Raw genomic sequence first — 23,671 nt, 5'->3', positions numbered from 1 at the left:
AATTATTCAAAGGATTTAAGTCGCTCACAGCGGAATCGGTATCAGAGCTCGGTTTTTATTGAACAATTCCCTAAGTTCATTCGTTCGGTAAGTCGGTGCTATCGGATCGGTCATAGTTACCGTAATTTGAGATTAGATATGCTTTCAAGATTGATTTCCGGCTGGATGTTGGTGTGCTAGAGCACGGACTGACTGGCTGGCTGGCAGGGGAGCGATGTGGGTGGCAAGAAAAATGACCTTACTGGTGAAAGCAGTCCATCAAGATGTAATGCCACCTAATTACCGGATAAATGTATTATCTGCTGGCATGGATCCCCAGTACATAAGTCGCATGATGTTGCTTGTTTGTCTTCGTGCCTTTTTGTGGGTGTGTCTTTCTAAGCTTGATGAGTTCATAGTGCGCGCCAGAGCATATGAACAAGGGCGTATGGAGAAGTAAATATTTGTGCTAGTGGGAATATCAACGTATCAGGAAAAGAGTGGATCTTCGAAAAAACTTGAGTAAACGAACAGGTCTTGAATCGATACCATCGTACCCATCAGTAAATAGGTATGTAGACCAAACAAAATTTACCTAAGTATGCGCACTCGCACCGGATATCTCCGAAGTTTGGTCTATTAGATTGTTAACAAAAACAAAACAACCTAATTTTTGAAAAAGCTCTAGCTTCTCCAAAAAGTAGAACTATAATGTGTACCGTTGACCGCAGTTTTGGAATTTCCACCGAGTTTTGGTCGAGGGCGATTTTTTTCTTCAACAGGAAGCTGATGTTTTCTGTTTTCCGAAAGTAATCAACTTTGGCCTCAGTCTGGACGGAAAAAAATCAAAAGTTTCCAACTGCAAGGATCTTGATGATTTGGTTTAAGCAGCAACAGCTCCGGATCTGAACGTAATTCTCCAGGCTGATTTTATTTTTTTTCTAGAACATTGTAACTGTATCAGGAGGAAGGCACATTAACGATGGAACAAATATTCTCTAATCTCTTGAAGTCTACTGAAACTTACCATATGTTTGATGGCAAGATGGCAAGTGGAATCAGTTCAGAATATGCACCCTCGCAGCATAGTGTTCACCGTATCAACCACCACTATCCAATAGTTCTACCATAATTCGTTCTTCTAAAGAACTTCTCTAAAAACTCCATAATTCCTATGTGGGACTTCTTCAAGGAATTGGTCATAGAGAATCCTATCTTTGGAATCATTCAGGAATACCGTCTAGAGACACCTACAAGAATTTCTGTTATAAATGTCTACAGCAATTCTGTAATTCCAGCATTATTGATTCTGCTGGAGATTCATCCTGGAATTCTATCCGAGGATTGTTTCACGAATGTCTACTCTAGATTCCTCCAGATTTCTTTATGGATTTATTCTTGCGATTTCTCCAGAAATTCCTTCAGATGTTGCTTTATAGTTTCCTAAATGCATTTTTAGCAAGGGATTCTGTCGAAAGGGGACTCAATCTAGAGAAGAAACTCATGGAAGAACTCAAGGAGGGCTATCAGAACCTTGATCAGAACCCAACTAGAAGTTTCGAACATCAATGTAGCATAATTATAACAAACCATGATATTTACAACTCACTGTATTAAAATCCTGGTTGAAATCCTTACTGTTTTTAGAATATTATAACAAATTATGATAAATAATGTTTGATAACACATTGTATTATATATATAGGTCTTGATTCTTTGGCTTTCAGATAGTATTGTTACAAGGTTGCATCAAAATATGATAGAAACTTGGTATATTGAATCAAAGATTTATATTTCGTTTTATTATAATTTTGATCAGCTAACAACACAATAAGTTATGCCAGTGTACTTTTTGTTACGATTCAAATGTTGGTCAAATCTCAGAAGTTATTTTTACATCATCCTGATCTGCCGTGTGCAGCTTAGTTGTCCCATGTTCTATGGGAATCCCTATTAACATGGGACAACTATGCTGCACACGGCAGTGATGCATCTAGTTTAAACCTCAATTAGTTATAGAAAAATATTATAACATCAGAACACAATATGATAGAAATTTGACGAAGAACACCCGGACGACTTCCAGTAGAAACCCTTGAAAGATTATGTAACGGAACTGCTGGGGGATTTCCAAAATGAACTTCTGTAAGACTCTTGGAGAAACCCTCATAAGGTACTCTAAAAAGAACTCCTGGAGGTATCCCAAATAGAACTCATCGTTACAAGGAACTCTTGGAAGATCCCTACAAGGAACTCTTGGAAGATTCCTAGTAATAAACTTCTGGAAGGTTCCCAGCAGAAACTTCTGATAGATTCGCACAAGGCACTCCTAGAGGATTTTCAGAAGAAGTTGCTGCAGGAGGATCCCAAATAGAACTCCTGGAGAATCGAAATAAAACTTCTGGAGGAATCCTTGAAGATTCCCAGTAGCAACTCCAATAGATTACTTAAAGTAACTCTTGGAGGAATCCCAGAAGAAACTCCCGCATGATTCTCAGAAGGCATTAATGGTGGTATCCCGAAAAGAATTCAAGGAGAATTTCCACAAATAACTCTTGAAGGATTACTAAAATGAACTTCTGAAAGATTCTCAAAAAAGAACTTCTGAAGTATTCCCATAAGCCATAAGGTAATCATGGAAGATTTCCAGAAGGAGTTTCTGCAGAATGCCCATATAGAGGTTCTAGTGAATTTTCAGGAGGTCCCCATGGAGAATTTCCAATATGTACTACGAAGGGCCCATATAGCCGAGGCGGTAAACGCACGGGTATTCAGCATGACCATGCTGAGGGTGACGGGTTCGATTCCCGGTCGGTCCAGGATCTTTTCGTAAAGGAAATTTCCTTGACTTCCTTGGGCATAGAGTATCTTCGTGCCTGCCACATGATATACACATGCAAAATGGTCATTGGCAGAGGAAGCTCTCAGTTAAAAACTGTGGAAGTGCTCATTGAACACTAAGCTGAGAAGCAGGCTTTGTCCCAGTGAGGACGTTACGCCAAGAAGAGGAGGACTACTGCAGGTTTCCTACAGAAAAATTCATGTACAACTTCCAGAAGGAAAGCAAGAAGGAACACTTAGAGAAATCCCCTTAGGAAATCCTGGGAAAAAAATTTAAAAAAAGATTCTGAAAGCAATCCAACATTCATAGGAGAATTCCATACAGAACTTCTGCAGCAATCCCAAAACAAACTTCTACAGAAATTTAAGAACAACCTCCTGAAGAAATTATTGGTCAAATCTCAGAAGAATTTAGCGGAAGTGTGCTAGGAGTTTTTTTTTTCAAAGAATCCCAGATGAAACTCCTGATTGAATCCCAGAGGAACTTCTGAAGGAATCAAAAAAAAAAATCCTGCATTACACTCAATACGATGTTTTGGAGGAGTTTCAGGAAAACAAATCTTGAAAGAATTCCCGTAGGAACTTCTGAAGGAAACCCCACATGAAATGTTGAATCAAGTCTTTGAAAATACCAAACCCTGGTGGAACTCCTGAAGTAATCCCCGTGGAAACTCCAGGAGGACTATAAGAGGGGATACCTGGGATCTAGAAGGTACTCAAGGAGAAATCTCAGGCGTCTGGAAGACTTTTATGTAACAAAAAACAAAAACTCCAGGAGAAATCTCAAGCGTCTGGAAGACTTTTAGGTATCCAAGCAAAAACTTGCCATCCAAGTGTGGTATTGTGGGCTACTGCCACCAAGACAAATTGTACAAACTGTTTTGAATGAATCTCGGAAGAAGTCCCCTATGATAAACCTAGTAGTTCTAGACAAGATGGATTCCAAAGAGATTGCATAGAACTATCCTATGAGATTTCCTAAAGATATCTCAAAAGGAATTCGTGACAAAATGTCTGGAACTATTTCAGACGGAACGCATGAAGAAATCCATGGGGGATCCCAAAATAACTCTTGAAGACTCCTCGAACCTTGATGGACTTTCTGGAGGAACTCTAGGAGATATTTCAATAAGAAATTACACGAAACCCCGGATGCAATTATCTAGAGGAATCTACTATGGAACACCAGTAGGAATTTTTGAAGAAAGAACTGCTGTAGGAATCCCAAATGAACTTTTGGAGGAGTTATTAGAAAATACATAGAAGCATCCTCCTATAAACTTACCAAAAGGAAGAAACTCCTAGTCGTAGTTTATCATTACGCGTGCCACACAATTGCATTCAAAGAAAGCCCATCAACACTAAATTGAAGAAAGTCGCAGATCAAGTTCCAGCACTAACGTAGAGCCAGAGTGAATAAAAATGGTAGAAGAAGTTGGCTAATCGCCGCACAACTTGTTGGTCAGTATGAGGATTGATAAAGAATCGTTATAGCGACTGGTAGAGATTTTCAGCATCTGCGTGTTTACACTGAGATCCACAGTGTTTCCAACAATGTACTAATAGTACTAATAGTTGTCATGATTACCATTTAGTGGAAAGACAATCAATGCAAAAACAAAGAAATTTAAAAACAAAAATACAAAAAGTATTGTGACACATCTTGAAAAGTTTAGCATCACTTGAAAACCATAAAATGCATGTTGTTATATCTAGAAATCCTGATAATCTTCGAAGATAATTTGGTACACAATTCTACCTCTAGGTGACGGTAGTGAGCATGTACAAATGAGCATTTTTAGCTTGCGATCCCGATAAGATCTTTCTGATCAAGTTTTCGGCAAAGTAGTTCAGAAAGCCATTTGGAGGGCAGACAGTTTAGCTCAAAGTTCTGCTGCTAGGCGGAGCTAGTGAGTATGTAAAATAGAAAATGATCAGACTCGAATCATTTGAATATGAAATGAATCTGACCTGGGCAAATTTCATATGAAGGGAATAAGACCTAAATCACTTGAATATGAAGTCAAGCAAACCTGAATCATGTGAATAACCCTTTCGTGACGAACCAGAGTAATAACAGTTTTGGAGCTGTCCATCAATTACGTAAAGGTTTGTGGGGGAGAGGGGTTTTGATAAATCTTAAGGAATTCACCAGAGGATACAAATATGGCTGCCACAATATCTAACTTGGATCCCTACGAGCACCAATTTTAAAAAATCGTAAACAAATGCGCTCATTAGGAAAAGCTGCCTCTTTTTGCATGTGAGGAAAGCCAGGATGAACAAGTGCGGAGTGATTCGATGCTTCGTTCGTCAGATTTGTGCCTCTAAAGTTTGTAGCTAAATTTTCACGACATAACCTTTGCTTTCAATCGCCAATTGAAGTGCTTGTAGCATGTTTACCGAGCTATTATAGGGTAGCTTATGGGTAGATAATGCAAAGAATAATGAAAAAATCGAGTTTGTTTACATTTTAAAGGTAGATCCTTTCGAAATGTTATTTGTAAATCAAATACATTTTTATGAAAACCACATCCGATACTTCTTCGCATACAAAAAGCAACCTTACCAATATTCGTAACGTAATTAATATCCTATAGAGGCCAATTCCGAATCATGACAGAGGGGTGGGTGGTAGAAGGGGCTCACCTCTTCAGGACCAGACGACTCGAACTACATAGACCGGCACGAGAGACCATGGGCCACGGGACAGACGGGAAAATTAGCGCTTTATTTCATCATCGCTTCTCGTTTGCGTCTCGTCGTCTCTTCTGCGTTTCTGGGTATGGGAATGTTGTTTTTGCTTACCTTTTTTTTTTTCTTCCTCAACACTACTGTTGCGCTCCTCTCCAATTCGGTTGTCGTCGTGGGTCGATCCGCACGAAACTGTTTTAAATAGGAACAACAGCAACAACAACGCAACGATAATGTGTGTGACGATTTGTTATTACTCTGCGCCAGCCGTCCCGTTTGTTCTGTGGTGTTCCACACGCACTGGTGCGGTGCTTTGTGTTTCTCAATGTGCTTGAGTGAGTTTCTTCTTCGTCGTCGTCGCCGACGGGTCACGCATACTGCTTCACTTTGACGGAACGATTCCGCACAGATGCCACACGTTCCGTTGGTATGGGTTAGTTAACGTGTAGTTGATGATATAGGATACCTTCCAACAGCAATCTCACCAAATGGAGAAAAAGCGAGAGCTCATTCGAGCCATTAGTCACATATATCGTGCGAATCGTCGATCGCCGTAAATCTCACTACTTTTCTTCTATTTTACACCGAATTCTTTCACTGTTGCTTCTTCTTCATTTGCTTCCAATTTCACGACTGTTCGTTCGTTGATTCTTCCTAATCTCTTCTAAACACAAAAAAGCAAACACACTATGATAATATGTAGGCAGTTACAACGAGAGTGCTTCTGCAATCTGGCTGCTGGATCGAAACTGATTGTTACACGTTATGTTTTTCACCAATCACTTTTTGACGCCAAATCAGGCTCTGATTTGCTTCTTCTTATTAGCTCATAGTCTCCCCCAAAATACAAGGTGGCCACACAATGTGAAATGTGCAATTCTAATATTTCTCCAAAGCTTCCCCGCACATCTCCATAAAAAGACGTGTTGCTTTAAAAGGATGTTAGAAAGAATTTTGTAACACAATATTCTAACAAATGCAAAATATTTTCAAACTTTCCAACTGAATAGGAGGCAGAGTTTGCTGCTAAACACTAATAACTCAATAAGAAGTAGAGATGCAAATAAAATACCTACAAGTTCTTTTAAAAAAATACCTATTAGCTAAGGCCAAATTTAAGAAAAACTCTTAGCGTAGGATTCTTTCTATTTTTTACAGGAATGTATTTTTTCAAGGTGAAAATCTACCAACGTCTTCTGAGGATATTTTAGTTATATCTGCTGTTCAAATACCCGAAAAAGGAGTTCTGGAGTATAATAAAATTGTTTAGATTTCTAGCATAATTCAGAATGACATGTCAATAGGTTTCATACAAAATTTTAGACCGATTTTATTATTGCAACGGCAGAAACAATTTTCACAATTTAAAACAAAAGAAAACTGTTGAGGAAAGCCTTGCATTTAATTTCAATATCAATGCGAGAACTTCTTAAGTTTTAACATAATTGTTGTAGTGGTTAGCAACATTAATCATGCATTTTTTTTTAATGCCTAAAATCTTGCAGAAATATCTGTGATAATTGCGGAAATACTTTTTTGCGTTATTGCTGAATAATCTAGCAGAAATTTAGTGGAATGACAGGAAGAAAATTTCTAATGGAATGCGAAACTCTATTTCTCTTCGAGGCATTTTTAGCGAATTCTTGTTCAATCCTAATCTAGTAAGGAAGTCAAGAAAACAAAATCCATTGCTAAAAGTCCCTGGACCAATAAAAATCGAATCCATCGATCTTATTGAATACCTTCTCTGAGTCAGAACTAAACAAACAAAATTCCCAATCACTGGAAAAATCCCAAGAGTGTGTGGCCACCCTGTAAATACAGCTATTAACTAATATGCATACGAAATTTTCACATAAATTGAAATAGATATGCGCAACACAACAACAACAACAGAAAAACTTTCTACTTTCCGGACCGATTTTGCCGACTGCGCTCTTATCTGGTTACGTTCACTTCTCGCCGCGATCATCCGCGCGAGCACGCTTCACACTAGAGGGGTAGATTTAAAGTTTCTTTTCGCCATCATCGTCATCCGGCGTTTATTTGTTGTTGTTGTTGCTGTTGTTGGCGGTGGTAGTGATGACGATGATGATTAATTCACGGTCACGCGACGGATGAGCGCTAAAGAACCGCGCTCACCGTTTTTTGTTCTTCTTAAATGTTCCCTTGACTTTCTGACTTTTTTCTTACTGGGGGATGATTCTTACTTAGTTGGTTGTTTCCTTCCGATGTTTCTTCGTCCGTCTTTACATCTGTCGTGCTGCTTTGGAAGGGACACTCTTCTTGGTGTTCTTCCGATACAAGTTTGAACGCGGGCGCGCGCGCGCATACACTACTCTATGCTTCACAGTTCTTTTTCATGTTACATTCGGTGGCAGTGGATGAGCTGTCGACGTATTCTGAACCTGTGGAGGGAAATAATCGAAAAGAAGAAAAAAAGGGTCAGTCACAGTGTTGGAAGATTAATACCTATGTTAGTGCATGCGATTTTAGATGTTATTATAGGCGGGAGCGAGATTAGCGTCGCTTCTTTCGAAATAGTTGACCCACGGCTTCAGGTCGGTGATATTTATATAAAAGAAGTTGACGTTGAACGAAACTATTGTTAAAAATTACTTAAATATTTAATCTACCAACCTACAAAATAAAAAATTATCAATACATACATACATACATACATACATTTATTTGTTCTACATCACATCTAAGACAAGACACAATCAATAATAGTACGCCACAATACTCGTTTTGTGGCTGCCGATCTCCATCCTCGGTCGCGCCCAATGCTCGCTAAGTCACGCTCCACCTGATCCGCCCATCGTGCTCTCTGCGTTCCACGCCTTCTTGTGCCAACCGGATCAGTTGCAAACACCAACTTTGCAGGGTTGTTATCCGGCATTCTTGCAACATGCCCTGCCCACCGTATCCTTTCGGCTTTAGACACCTTCTGGATGGTGGGTTGGCCAAAGTGCAGGGAGCTCGTGGTTCATCCTTCTCCTGCACACCGCCAAAGATCACCCTTAGCACGCGTCGCTCGAAAACTCCGAGTGCTTGCAGGTCCTCCTCGAGCATGGTCCATGTCTCGTGTCCATAGAGGAACATCGGTCTTATTATCGTTTTGTTCATGGTACATTTGGTGTGTGGGTGAATCTTTCGCCTTCGAATTTCGCAGTTTTGCACTCCATCCATCGTTGCATCAACCATTATCCCTAATAGAAAAATATGATACAACGTGCTTAACAACCCTTTCGGGCTATCATCTTGATCATACACGGAATGATACAATCATTCACCCAATCACCAGTGTATAATACATTTTTATTAGGGATGTGGCCGACATTTAAAAAGCACGGTGTAGAAAAAAGCAAAAAGTTTGTCGGACACATAACGGTTAATCAGTCTAGTCAGCTTCCCAGAAAAGCCGTTTTCGTCCATGATTCTCCATAGCTCTGTGCGGACGATACTGTCGTATTTCGCTTTGAAGTTGATGAACAGGTCCCAGACAACCAGTCATCGTATAAGATGTTGCAAAAGATGATAAAGTGGAGGCCATATGCGTGCATGCCTCCATTTAGGCGCATGTAAAATGTATGCATTTCGCCTCCACTTTAACATCTTAAACAACATCTTATACGACGACTGGTTGTCTGGGGTGATGCATTGGGACCTGGTATTCACGGCATTTCTGGAGGATTTGCCATACGGTGAAGATTTGGTCCGTTATCGATCGGCCGTCGATGTGTTGGCTTGATAACTTTTTACGAACTCATTCTTTTTAGGTGACAGGCGACGGAAGATTATCTGGGATAGCACTCTGAAGGCAGCAATCAAAATGGTGATCACTCTGAAGTGCTCACATTCCAAATGGTCGCCTTTCTTGTGAATGAGGCAGATTACACCTTCCTTCCACTCCTCCGGTAGCTGTTCGGTTTCCCAGATCCTAACTATCAATCGGTGCAAACAGGTGACCAACTTTTCTGGGCCCATCTTGATGAGTTCAGTTACGATACCGTACTTGAATGGCATCCTGAACTTCCCACAGCGTTGGGGTTGGTTCATTTCCGTCCTCCGCTGCACCGGCGTCATCGTTTCCTCCGTTGTCGTGGTCTCCCGTGCCTACGTTCTTCACGCCATTCGGGTGCTGATCGAAGTGCTGCTTCCACCTATCGATGACCTCACGTCCGCCCGTCAAGTGGCGGTATTCAAGCTATGAGTAAACAATGTTAATCAGTTCTGTCACGTACATTGTCAGCGATATACTTTACTTGCATGACAACAATCCACTCACACAATAGGGCACAGCATGAAATTTTCTCCTTCTCTTTTACTCTTACAGAAATTTTGTAAACAACAAGGCCAAGAAACGTCAAAATTCCATACAAAAACAAAATAATGCAGTGCCCTATGGTCCACTGCACGAAGTGCCGACACCGCTCAAACGTCAAATTTCGTGTGAGAGTAAATAAGCCAGAATAAATTCGTGCAGTGGACTGCATGCACTGCATGCTGCGGTTGCTAAGGATTTTTTTACAAAGTCTTTGACGTTTCGTGGTTTACGATTCGGACTTGCCAGTTGATTGAATTCAACATGTGGGGTTCGTGTGCATGGGAAAAAGTAGTGATTTATGACTTGATGGCGGCACGGTGGCATCCCTCCAGGAGGTCCTTCCGCAGGCATTCCATCCGGAATTTCTCCAAGAAATCCTTCGCGGTTTCTCCACAGATTTGTTCCACAGCTTCTCCAGGAGTTTCTTGTGGGATTTATAGGAAGTTATTGATAAGGTTCTCCCGGGGGTTTATTTGGGATTCCTTCAGAATCTTCTTCTGAGATTCCTAAAAGGTTCCATCTGAGATTCATCCAGGAATTCTTGTTGGAGGAAATCCATAAGGAACTTACTGGAGTATTTCTTCAAAAAAATCCTTTAGGAATGAGAAATGCCATAAATAAAAACTGCAGGATGAATTTTTAAAAATACTCCCTAATAAACTCTTGGAGGATGTTCACTAGAAACGTTTGAAAGAAATCTGAAATGAACTTCTGGAGGAATTACAGAAGGATCTGCAGGAATTCCAAACAGAACTCTTGGAGGGACCCAAACAAGAGTTCATAGATGAAATCCCGGAAGCAGCTTCTGAAAGAATTTCAGAAGCACTTTTCGGAACAATCCCGTATAAACCCATTACCGAACGCTCAGCAGTTGAGATTTCGGTAAAAATTACCGAACGCGACTAGCTGCGAACAATTCCGGGGAAGTTTATGGAGGAATACTGAAAGAAGTTCTTGTAGGATTCCTGGAGGGATGTCAGAAAAAATTCCTGACAAGATTTCTGAAAAAAAAATCTCAATTTCTGAAGCAATCTCGTTATTAAATGCTAGGGAAATTTCGGATAGAATTTTGCAGGAATTTAGAAACTACTGAAGTAATCTCAGAAGGTTTTTCTTAAGAAAAGAAAACAGAAAAATTCTATGTACGAATCATTGGAGTACTTCATAGAAAAATCTTGAAAGCACTCAGAAGGAATTTCAGATGAAACTTCTGAGAGAATGCTTAATAAACCCCCGAAAGAATCCCACGAAGAACTCCTGGGAATCCCACAAGAAACTCCTGGAGGAGCTCTGGAATAAATGTGTAGAAAACGGCAAAGGATTTCTTGGAGGAATCTCGGATTGAATTCTTACGGAATCCCAGAAGGACCTCCTGGAGGGGTGTTATGGTGCCGTCACCAAGGCATAAATCAAATGCATCCGCTGAATTACTTGAAATTCCTTTAGAAGTTTCATCTCGTATTTTTCCATGAGTCTTTCTACGATTCCTCAAGTGGTTCCCAAAGTGGGATATCTCCAGAGATTCCTTTCGGGGTTTCTCAAGAAACTCTTGTGATTCCTGCAGAAGTACCCTCTAGGATTTCTCCCGGTAATCTTTTCAGGTTATTTCCATAGTTTCTTCTGGGGTTCCTCAAGGATTTTCTTCCGAGATTACACCTGGAGTTTCTCCTGGGATCGTTCCAGCAATTTCACCGGGTGTTTCTTCCGGGGATTGCTTCAGGATTTTTTTCACGGGAATCCTTCAGGAGCACTTTCCGAAATTTCTTCAGGTATTCCTCCAGGATTAATCCAGGAATTCTATGCGAGATTTCTCCAAGAGTGCCTTCTGGGATTATAACTTCAGGAATTCTTTCTGAGAATCATCCAGGAAACCAACTCCCAAACTCCAAAACTTTCCGGAATTCCACTAGGAATTCGTTCCGAGATTCTTTGCATCTTGAACGAACGCACACAGCAATACTTCCGAGATAGCTTCAAAAACTCATTTCGTGATTCCTTCGACAATTCCCTCCGGTATTCTTTCAGAAACTGCTTGCTTGATTTCTTCAAGAACTCCTTTAACGTTTCACCAAGAAACTCTTTTCTGAATTTCTCCAGGAATTCCTGCTGGAATACCTTCAGAAGATCATTCTGGGATTCTATCAGGTGTTCCTAATGTAAGTCCTCCTGGGCTTGATAAATGAATTCCTCCAGAAATATTTTATGAAATTTCCCCAGATGGAATTCCTCATACAATAACTCAACTTCTAGAGTTATGAAATTCCTACGAAGGTTTTTTTTGAGAAATTCCTCGAAAAACTTCGAAATTTCTGCAATAGCTTTTAGGAGACTGTAGAAGACTCTGATGCCATTTCTGGAATATAATTCCCAGAGGTCCCAGAAAGAACTTCAGAAGGAATCCAGGAAGCAGTTCCTGGAGGAATCCCAGAGGAAACTTCTAGAAGAATCCAAAAGGAAACTTTTGAAGAAAACAAACTTCAAGAAGAATCTCAGAAGGAGCTCCTTCTTAAAGTTTGGTTTCTTCCCAAGCTTACTTTGGGATTCTTCCTAAATCTTTAAGAAGAGCGGAAACATTTGTTCTCAAATGTAACAGCAAATTAATGAAAACTGAAAGACTGACGCGCGGAGGGCGTGATAAAATCGGAACATTACTGTAATAACAGAAGGAACTCTAAGAAGAATCCTGAATTGAAATACTGGTGAAACCACGGTAGGAATTCCTGGAGGAATCTCAGAAAAAATTGCTGGGGTAATTTCTGAAGAAGTCGAGGAATTAATTTTTAGAGAAATTTTGTAATTCCATCAACTTCTGGGCCCTGTAGCATAATCGGGCTAATAATATTAGCTACAAGTTACAAGTTACAAGTACTAATATTACAAGTGCTAATAATTTGTGTTGCATAAAGGCTCAATTTTCCACTAATATTATTAGCACTTGTAATATTAGTGACCATGAAAATACAAGTTGTTTTGGTTCATTTACCTGTCAAAATTCATCCGACACTTCACTATTAATTTGAAATGGCAGTTGATGTTTATTTATATTCTGCATTTTCCGCGTAACATCCGGAAATAACTTCATTTATTCCGAAGTTTTGCATTCTTTATACGATAGATAAAGAAAAGCATGTGCTGTTTGGATAATTTTCGGCCGCTCTGACAAAATATTTTTTTACAAAGTATGGCACTACAAGTACCTAGATTTTTAGTAAAAATGTCCCAAAGATTTAATAGTACTGGTTGAAAAACAATGTATAAAGATTTAGCAACATGTATTATGCTTCTTGTTAAAATCCGAAGTGATCTGGGATGCAAAAATTGAGCTTTTACCTACTTTTATATGTCGCAACTCGATTCGAGTTAGTGTATGTATATTGTAGCTCTTGATTAGCTTAATGATGCGCAATACAAGCAATTGATTTAAATTTATTTCGCACCTGCAACTTTACCTGTGCTTGTGCAGTGACCATAATGTATAACTTTACCAAGAACCTCCAATCAAAGATGGGTATTGTAGAAACTTTGGAGAACTTGGACTCAGCAGAAATTATATTTTGGATACAAAGTGTACATCAACGCAATTCTCTTTTTATTGAGTTTCGAATACATACTGCCAAATTTAATCGAATTAAGGTTGACATTGTTAGATAAATAATATTTTTTGAGTACATCACAATGGTAAATCGGTATATTCAAAACTAGATATGACTTCTGCAATACTTTAAATCTAACTTGTAAATTATTTTACAAGACCTTTGAGACTTGTAATCAAAAGTACAAGTCATAGCTAATATTTTATACTTGTAGTTTGTTTATGCAACATACACTTGTAAATTCTACTAATAATATTAGTCCAACCGACTTGTAGTATTGGACTTGTAACTTGTACTTGTAGTATTTTTATGCAACAGAAAATTATAAGTTACAAGCTACAAGACTAATATTATTAGTAAAATTTTCATTATGCTACAGGCCCCTGGGAGGAATCCCAGAAGGTACACTCCCGTTAAAAAGTTTGGGGTCACCCCCTCAAAAACATGTCATTTTTTTAGGCCCATATCTCCGCCAATTTGCGTCCGATTTCAAAACCCTAGGTTTTATTCAAAAGATAATAAGCCCAAGAAACATGTAACATGATTTAAAAAAAACTTTTTCAAAAAGTTTTGTATGTAAACTTAACCCAAAGTGGCCAAATTTTCTAAAAAATGAATATAAACTTACGGCAGTGTCGCTGGAAGTTGGGTCGACCAAATTTTAAGATGAGAGCTGTAATATGACCCATTTTCTATTAGCTTTCAACTACTTTTTACAGAACTTAGCTAAAAAATCTAGAAAAAAAGTTATTAAGTAAATTAATCCTTGATGTCACCGACCAAAAGTTTGGGGTCACCCCTCAATATGATGTATCGGTCAAAAGTTTGGGGTAACTTTCGTAAAACATGGAAAAGTGATTTGGTGATATCTTCGTCATCTATAGTTCAATTTTAATTATTTTTGGCTCATTTCAAAGATAATTAACTAAATTTACGTTTGATGTCTTTAACTTAACGTATTTAACGATTTTTGTATATAAAAATGTTATGTAAAGTTAGAACATTTTACCACGCTTCAAAAAATGAGGCAACTTTACGTTAAGTTTTAGTATGTAAATTTCAACAAATATGTGTGGTTCAATGTATATGCAGTAAGTATCATTTATTTTGTTTCAAATAAGCCAAGAAGAATTAAAATTGAATGAAAGATGACAAAGATATCAATAAATCACTTTTCCATGTTTTACGATAGTGACCCCAAACTTTTGGCCGATACAGCATTTTGAGGGGTGACCCCAAACTTTTGGTCGATGACATCAAGGATTAATTTACTTAATAACTTTTTTCCTAGATTTTTTAGTTAAGTTCTGTAAAAAGCAGTTGAAAGCTAATAGAAAATGGGTCATATTACAGCTCTCATCTTAAAATTTGGTCGACCCAACTTCCAGCGACACTGCCGTAAGTTTATATTCATTTTTTAGAAAATTTGGACACTTTGGGTTAAGTTTACATACAATTTTTTTTGAAAAAGTTTCTTTTAAATCATGTTTAAAGTTTCTTTGACTTATTATCTTTTGAATGAAACCTAGGGTTTTGAAATCGGACGCAAATTGGCGGAGATATGGGCCTAAAAAATGACATGTTTTTGAGGGGGTGACCCCAAAGTTTTGAACGGGAGTGTATATATTAAAAATTTCGTACAGAATCTCTGGAGGATTCCTAATATCTCAGATGTAACCGCTTTAAGAATCTCAGAAGAAACTTCTTGAAGAATCCTAGAACTTCTAAGAAAGAACCCTGAATAGTTAAGAAGTTAAGCTGCGAGCCAAAAGAAATTGTTCCTCAATTTTCCTTCTGTCTGGATCTAGGTTCTCACTGGAACATAGCTTGCTTCACTTAAACTTTCAGCAGTTCATTCAACACTTCCACAGTTAGGGATTTAGACTCTTTGGGCACCTGTACCAATTCCCGGCATCTCACAGCAAAACAAATCGAAATATTACTTGCCGTTGTCGCATATTTTCCAAACGCACTTCCGTGGGTAATCATGTCCCGCAACGGGATCCACCCACAGTCAATGAGCTACATGTTCACTCTGAAGCCGCACAAGTGCTCAAAACAACTAGGGTAGCGAACCACTTGGGTAGCGGCCGGTATTTTGGGCACTCTTCGCTATAACTCAGTCAAATCCAAACCAATTGTCTTGAAATTTTGTACATGGCTAGATACTAAACGTATCTCATCGCGTTCCAAAAAATGTGTCAATTGGTTGGTCAAAGTGCCCAAAATAGGACCCCTGCCGAGATGATTCCACTTCCCAATTACATGCGGACGAGTGCAATTCGTCAGCACAGAGATGGGTGCCGATGTGATTTCCCATTTGATTTTGCTGGAAGTTCGGCACTGGTGCCGGCAATAGGAAGCAATCAGTGAAGTACTAGATTGAAAGTAGTGAGCTGGATTTTTGTATGGTGAGATGATCAGTTCTCCATTTCTGCAATGAAATGATGCAAACAACGTGGGTTATATGGTTTCTTGCCTAATTTGATGCTGTTTGAGCAAAAGTTTGGGTAACTGTGTTGTTGTATTATTTATTTCTTGCAACTTCAACAACACAGTTACCCAAACTTTTGCTCAAACATCATCAAATTAGGCAAGAAACCATATAACCCACGTTGTTTGCACCATTTCATTGCAGAAATGGAGAAGTGATCATCTCATCATACAAAAATCCAGCTCACTACTTTCAATCTAGTACTTCACTGATTGCTTCCCATTGGTGCTGGACTAGGTGCAATAAACTCGTCAGGTGCAGTAAACAAAATCAACTTTCCGGCAGAAAATCTACACAACAATCACTGGTAACAACAAGTTCACTCAATATGGTACTGATTCAGATGGAAGAAGTGGACGAAAACGATTCGATTGTTTCGTTGTGAATTTAGGTAATGCGCAATTTTGTTTACCTGTAGTGTTGAAAATGCGGTTAAAACCTCTTAATAGAAGGGCTTTCATTAACTACCGTTTTGTGAATTTGTACATTGTGTCGTTCCACAGGAAACCAAAATTATTTCCCGAACCGGATCTACTTATTTTTCATTTTTATTTAAGTATATTTTAACTTATCTAATTGCTAATTCTTCAGAAGCAGTTCACCAGCCGTGCACGGAACATGTCGTCCAGTAAGACACTGTTGCGTGCTGACTCAGAAGGTTACGGTAGAAGGTGTGAAAGTTTCGGTTTTGTCATATGCTCGATTTTGTATTTGTGTATTTTTTTTTGTCATGTCAAGGTTTAAAGAATGTTATTGTTCATATTTATGCTGTGCCCTATAATTCAGTAGTCTTTGGTGTGCCTATGATCTGTTAGATAGTCGATGTGTTTGTTATGTCCATTTTCGTTGATCCTCACTATCAGCATCGGTCCAAATAAGTCCATATTAAAGAAAACCTTTCATACACTCAGTCGAAAAATGTAAAAATATCTAATTTGTCATAAATAGTCTACGTTAGTCAAAGTCGAAGTAGTCAGTTATTGTCGATTTCGTCTTGATCACACGTTAGCTTCGAATCTATAAGCAAGCACTGTTAAATGCTGCACTTCCCACTATTAGTTTCTTAGTTATTTATAGAGTTATTATAGAGTTATTTATAGAGTTATTATAGAGAAAATTGAATCACGAAAGCACATCAAATGTTGAGAACTATGTATTAGCAAATTGAATACGCGAAATACTACTAATTATTTCATATTTGAATTAAATTTATATTTGTATAGTGTATTTGCTAAAATTACCTGAATAGTGGGAATCCCAGGAAACAGTTCAAAGTCTGTTGACTCAAAAAAGATTCCAGGACTCGTCGCAAAACACAAAAATTTGCATTATGATTCACAACGACTCTCGAAACCTTCTCAGACTCAATCGACCGGAACTGTTTTCTGGGTATAGAAACTACTAGGCCCCAGCAGGTCCCTCCTGTTTATCGAGCATTTCTGATAAATCAGCCATACTCCATCTGTAGCAGCCGGTTCGCAATGAACCGTTGGAGGCGCATTAAAATGTTAAAGGTGATATTTTCATTACAAGCATTACAATTAACATCCTTCACTTTAATACCGTCGAACCCTGTGATCTTGGCCAGGGAATATCCTTAGGATGCGTACGCATATTACGTAACGCTTAGGGGGTCTACTTAGGGGTTACGCTCCGAACAAAAATTAAAAATTGCTTATCCAAAGCTTTGTTACATGGGGGAATGAGGGGCTCTAAAATTGGGAAATATTGTGTTACATAATATGCGAATGAACCCTTACGTAACCACATAGATCCTTTACACGTTATCTCATAGTATTTCTTCAATACTTTCTGGGATTACTCTGTTATAGTGTATAATGCTTCTGGGATTCCTCTAGGTAAATGCTGTACAATTCTACTCGGTTATCTTTCGGAATATGTTAGGGAACTTTCTTTTGATTCCTTACAGATTTCTTCTAGAATTCATTCACTTCTTCTTCTTCTTTTTGGCTCTACGTTCCCACTGGAACTTGACCTGTCTCTCTCCAACTTAGTGTTCTTTGAGCACTTCCACAGTTATTAATTGGAGGGCTTTCTTTGCCTGCCATTGCATGATTTTGTATATTGTGAGGCAAGCACAATGATACACTATGCCCAGGGCGGATTGGCCGGATTGGCGATCCATAGACCATTCATGTTTTCCTTGTCGTCCACGGTAGTTCTACGGAAATTTCATCGTGCATACCTTCAGGAATTCCTTCTTGGATTCCTGTTAAAGTTTTCAATGTAACCGTTAATATTTCTTCCAAAAAATCTTCTTGGAACTCCCCCAGACGTTTCTGGGGTTCTTGAAAGAATTTCTTCTGGTAATTGAGGTAACTCTTCTGAAATTCTTTCTTCTGGGACTCCATATTAGAATTATACATGTTTTGTTTTTAGATTCCGCCATAAGCTTTTGCTGGATTCCCTACGAAATCGACTTTAGAATTTCTTCAAGAACTTCTTCTGGAAATCCACCAAGAGTTCTTTTCCCACCAGGATTTCATTCTGCGAGTTGTCCAAGAGTTTCTTCTAAAAATCCTCTAGAACTTTATTTTGAAAAACCTCCAGAAGTTCCGTTTTTGCTGGAGCTCCTCCTTCTGAAAATCTTCCAGGATATCTTTATTTTTTTTTGTTAGGTTTTTAGCTGCACTCTGAATAGAGTTGAAACCTCTACACTAGACCCGAAGATAGAAAAAAGTACGTAATCTTTCAGAAGCAGTTTGCCAGCCGTACGCGGAAAATGATATCCATTAAGACACTGTTGCAACTGACTCAGAAAGATACGGCAGAAGATTGGAAAGTTTTCAATTGATCAGTCAGTCAGGATTTGCCTATGTAGTGTTATGGTCACACGGTTTGTGTTTGTCTCCTTGTTTTGATTTTGTGGTATGGTTTAATATGTTTTTCTGCTCGTTAAGTCAGTTGTCGGATGTTGTTTTTTTTCATCGAATCAATCGAACCCTGTATGTTAAAATATAGTCGATCCTGTGTCAAATTGTTTTCTTGATTTCGGCAATCGTTTTCTACTTGTGTTCATCTCTTGTGTCCTTAAATTGTCATCGGTCCAAAATCCACAGAAACATGTAACTGAACTTCTGAACTCTTAGATGTTCAAAAATACGCCAAGTTGGTCAGTTGATTGCAATAAAATTTTAAAATAATAAAGATTTCATGTCAACTTTCATCCCGCTACAAATACAATTAAAAATATTCAAATTCGTTCAATTGTCCTATCGGTCCTACCTAGATGAACCATGTCATTTTGTCAAGCGTAGCCTAGAAATGTCAACCTAGTTATACACAAGTAACGTTGTTCAGTTAATATAAAGCTGTCAGTTTTTGTCCAAAATGTCACGTCGAACGCATTGACGTCAACAATGCGTTTAAGGACAGACTTGTTAGAATCCCAAAATGGCCGCCACAATGGCCGACTTTGGCACCTACTCACAATTTCGAGGGCACAAATCTCTTCGTAAACAAAACCAGCGCAACTGAACTTCTTATTTTAAGCTTATTATAAGTGAGCAAGAACAGAATAATAAAATGCACTGTTGTGTGAAGCTTGCTTCTTGAGATTTATGCGTTTGAAATTTTGATGCACTGCTGAAGCGGGGTGTCAAGACGTTTGTCCTTAAGTGTTCGCACGTTAGCTTTGAATCTATCAGCACAATTAAGTGCTGCAAATCTCCTTCCCACTATTGATTCTTCGGTCGATTTTTATTGCTTTATTTAAAGAAAATATGACCAACTAACATTGCAAAAATTCGAAAAAGCGACTATGACATTAATAAATTAATATGTAATAAAAATCAACCGAGAAACGTGGGAAATAGAGCCCAAACAACATTTTGAAGTCAGATGGCTGTAAAAGGTTCCAAGACCTGTCACAAATCCTATAATACTTTTATTAGGATTTGTAACGATCATCAAAACCTTCTCAAATCCAACCGACTTGGAACTATTGCTTGGGAATAGACTCTACTGAGCCCCGGCGGTTCCTCCTGTTTATCGAGCATGTCTGATGCATATGATCAGCCATACTCCATCTGCAGCAGCCAGTTCGTGATGAACCGTTGGAGGCGCATTAAAGTGTTAAAAAGGTGATATGTTTCACTAAAGAACACTACATTACAATAATCAAAATTAAACTCCTTCATTTTAATACCGTCAACCCCTGCGAACTTGGCCAGGGAATCTTCCAGGATATCTTTCTGTAAATCTTCCAGATGTTCATTATAATTTTTTTATGGAAATCATTCGTTCTGCTGAAGTTTCTTCTGGGAATCTTCCAGGACATATTTTAATAGCCCTTTAGGAATTCCTTTTAGGAAATTTTTTGTATTTGGAAATTCTCCAGACGTACTTTTAGGATTTTTCATGGGGTGCTTTAATGCTTTTTCAAAGACACATCCCGAAGTTCCTTCTTGGAATTGTTCAAAGGTTTCTTCCCTATAGAAAGAAACCCCAGGAGAAGCACCGAGATGGAGTTTCTGGAAAAACTGACTGATTGAATTTCCGCAAAAAAAAAAAATATTTTTATTGATATCTAGGTTGGAGATATTAGGATTCTGAAATATCTATTGGGGGCTGTCCATTAATTACGTAAGGGATTTTTTGCGATTTTTCGACACCCCCTCCCCCCCTTGTAAGATTGTTTGTATGAGAACCCAAATATTTTTGAATGGCGCGTAAGATTTCTCAAACCCCCCCTCCCCCCATAAACCCTTACGTAATTAATGGACAGCCCCTTGTAAGGTTTTTTTTATGAAACTTTAAGGGAACAAAGTTATTTGAAAATGATTATAGTTTGACTATGGAAATATTGAAAAACAATGCTGGAAAATCATCCCTGTAAACGCAAAGAAATGTTGGCAGCAAGATGCAATAGGTACGCTGAAACAAATTTGGTACAAATTAATAAAAGTAGGTAGGGTATGTAACACCAAATATCGATTGTGTACCTATTTGCTGATTAATAAAACAATGGCAACACTAGGTAGAATAAAAGTAAACTAAGTCCGACTTACCAGAATGATCAATGAGTTTCCCTCTGTCGTCGATCGGGTGGAAATTCCGGTTTCCCAAATTCTCCAGCTGCCAAACCGATGAACAATCGCGATTGTTTGTTTCCACTTGCCTCTCGAAGTTCAAAACAAAACCTTCCGTCCGTCCGCGACACCTCACGTCTTTTGAGCTCTTCCTCTGTCTCTTTCCGATTGGTGCTGTGAGCACCAACACACACACACCAACTTCACTTACTCACTCCTTTCGCGTACGTGACGATTAGGAAAAAAATATACACCTTGCCCTCACACCATCCGTAGTATGTTCCGGAAAGCGGTTCCGGCGGTCACAGAAAGCAAAAAAATAAAAACGATTTCCGTTTTCTTCCACTGTCCTTCACTGTTGCACCAAGAATCTTGATTATTAGCTTTATTGCAAACACTGAATCATTCGTTCACAAAGCTTCTTCTGCTTTCTGATGGCGACGTTGAATGTTTGTGTGTGCCGATTTTAATTCGCGACGAATTTCACTAGAAAATAAAAATCCGACCACTCTCAAGGCCTGTTTCGCCGTCTCCGTCGCCGCAGCCCATTAGCACCCACCGCACCCGTCGTCGTCGGTTCGTTTCGATGGATCACCGACCGACCGATCCGTCGTCTTCGTCTGTAAGCTCCCAACACACGGGACACTTCTTCTTCTCACTCGCGCCTGCTTGTTCGCGTATTTGGGGGGTCGTTCGTCTGTTCACTCACTCACCAGAAAAAAAAATATCACTCTGTCTTCTCTCCGTCAGCAAAAATCTCCAATCACTAAACTTTCCCCCACTAGGAGCAGGAATTCGTCCCAATGTTCACATCCGGTTCGCTTCCCCGGGCGGATTTTCGCGAAACTAACAGTCGCTTCCGAAGCAACTGGCCGGATTGCACCCGTACAAACCGGAAAAACTAACTCCTCGGGCTGCTTCTAGTAGAAAATTCCATTCACAGTCGCACCGATCGAAAATGTACAACACGCAAAGATCGCCATTTTATTTTCTTATTTTTTTTTTTGTTTCTTGTGCTCGCTCACCCTCCTGTCCCGTTTCGACCTGATGCGGGGGGATTTTTGTACCCCGCGCAACACCCCTCGCACCGACGAACAAGCTGTCAGCGAAGCGCGTTTGTGTGTGGAAATTGTGGAACACGTTTATGTCAATCGAACGTGATCCACAAATTGACAGTTTTTGGGGTCGTAATTTGACGTTTCAGACGTAATGCACGGAGAAATGCATGAATAAATTAGGCGTAAAATTGAGGGGGGCGACACAAATCGATTTGGGTTATTTATCAACCATTAACTTCCATTACATTGGATTTTAACCCTCTTATTCCCAACCCCGCCTTTAGACGGGGTATAGTTTGAGCATTTTTGTAATTTTTGTTTCGTGGGAAATCAAAATTTTTATATTTTTGACTGATATTCAGGACTGTTTTGTATATCTCAAAATGGTTTTTGTTGTATTTTAAAGCGTATTTACATTTTTTAAAAATCATTGAAAAATTGATGTTTTGGTCACCTTTTAGAAGTTATTGTTTATTTTGTATTGAATCGCTACAATTAACATATTTTAAATTTTTCCCAAGCCATTCTATCCTTGTTTAATAGTTTAAGGGGATCGAATACACACTAAAATTGTTTTCCTTAAAATTACACGGAAAATATTTTTTTTTATGAAAAAAATTTAAAATAAAAATATTTTAACAATAATCATAAAATCTCAAAATGTTGTCATCCCAAAAAATCCTTACCCCAAATAGGCTTTCAGGAAAAATATAAAAGTATGGGGATGTTCAAAAATAAAAATTAGAAAAATCAAAAACTGAAATTCACAAAATCGAGAATTAAAATGTATCATCTTCCAAAACATGTTTTAATCGATTTAAGATGACGAAAAATCACGGGGGAGATCACTCCAATAATAATATTATATATGCGTATTCATACGTTTAAATATATTTATTTTTTATAGCTTTCTGATGATGCCATAAAAATGTATATGAACTGAAATTTTGGTCTCAGCAAACTTTGACTTTACATTTTTTTTTCATTTTGTTTATTTGGCTGTCAACGAAAATCACGACGAAAATGTAAAATTCGGTAGTGTAATTTTATGTGGATATCAACTTTCTAATTTGTTTTTAAAATTTAATGTGCATGGTAAAGAGTGTTTCGGGTGCGATCCGCATAGGTATGGAATCACTGCTTAGGTTATTTTTTAACTGATATTTTTATCGATTTTTTCAGGGCGATGAAGGACTTCTTTTTATGCCGCGCGTAGACATGATTTATACTTATTACGGACATCGCTCTGCACTAACTGTGGAAAGCGCAAATATATATTCAAAGACCAGTAAAAGCTGTTCTCAAACTACATGGGCCAAAGTTTGGGCATCTTAGAACCCCTTTCGCCTTCATGGGCTTAGGTCAGCCCTATCATATTGCCACCTCAAAAACTCTCCTTGGTTAATGAACGGTCTCAGATCAGGATCGCTTTGCAATTTCGAAAATTTATAATAGAAGATCAAATCAGGATTTCCCGAAGCTTGTCATGTGTAAAATATAAAAAGCAATAAAATATACAAAACTGTTTGTCTGAACCGAAGTATTCTCATTCTCACTCATACATTGGGCCGAAAAAAATAACACCTTTCTTTTTTTACTATCAACACAACCTGTTCTATTTTTAACCAATA

At 38.6% G+C, this 23,671-nt stretch overlaps 1 protein-coding gene across 7 annotated transcripts in view; it reads right to left on the bottom strand.

The window, feature by feature from the left end:
* The window catches only part of LOC109407223 (AF4/FMR2 family member lilli), a 312,632-nt gene extending 290,617 nt beyond the window's left edge, over positions 1-22,015 (bottom strand). For 3 of the 7 annotated variants that reach the window (XM_062850646.1, XM_019680218.3, XM_062850649.1), the window contains exons 1-2: positions 20,962-22,015; positions 7,725-7,922 (exon numbers count right to left, since the gene is read on the bottom strand). The gene's annotated coding sequence lies outside the window, so the exon portion shown is untranslated. Of the gene's footprint in view, positions 1-5,628; positions 6,378-7,432; positions 7,453-7,724; positions 7,923-20,961 lie in introns of those variants that run through there. The other 4 variants (XM_062850643.1, XM_062850647.1, XM_062850645.1 and 1 more) reach the window with 3 other exon arrangements.
* Between the last annotated feature and the right edge of the window lie 1,656 nt (positions 22,016-23,671).

Source organism: Aedes albopictus, chromosome 2 (genome assembly GCF_035046485.1).
Source record: "Aedes albopictus strain Foshan chromosome 2, AalbF5, whole genome shotgun sequence".
In the NCBI taxonomy this organism is placed as follows: Eukaryota; Metazoa; Arthropoda; class Insecta; order Diptera; family Culicidae; genus Aedes; species Aedes albopictus.
This window is presented reverse-complemented; position numbering and strand designations above follow the sequence as displayed.